Source organism: Penaeus monodon, chromosome 23 (assembly GCF_015228065.2).
Source record: "Penaeus monodon isolate SGIC_2016 chromosome 23, NSTDA_Pmon_1, whole genome shotgun sequence".
Lineage (NCBI taxonomy): Eukaryota > Metazoa > Arthropoda > Malacostraca > Decapoda > Penaeidae > Penaeus > Penaeus monodon.
The window spans coordinates 1,101,555-1,101,793 of record NC_051408.1 but is presented as its reverse complement, the minus strand read 5'-3'; the positions used below and the strand labels follow the sequence as shown (position 1 = coordinate 1,101,793).

General features: G+C 33.1%; 1 pseudogene; it reads left to right on the top strand.

Annotated features, from left to right (window-relative positions):
• Positions 1 to 239, top strand: part of LOC119587696 — a 10,343-nt pseudogene that overhangs the window by 3,639 nt on the left and 6,465 nt on the right.

The window sequence follows — 239 nt, the reverse complement described above, 5'->3', positions numbered from 1 at the left end:
TTATTAATTTGTAAACAATGGAGTCGACTTACGTATTGGGATTTAGTTTTTCACGTAATTTGCCATTGATTTTTTAAACAATCACGCTACTTTACCCCTAGTAACTTGCCATTGATTTGAACCTAAACCGATATATCTGTCCATGCACACATCTTCAAATACATATTCTACCTATCTTTCAATCTATAATACATTTAATCCAAACATACCAGATCAATTGCTCCCGATCTCCTACATAC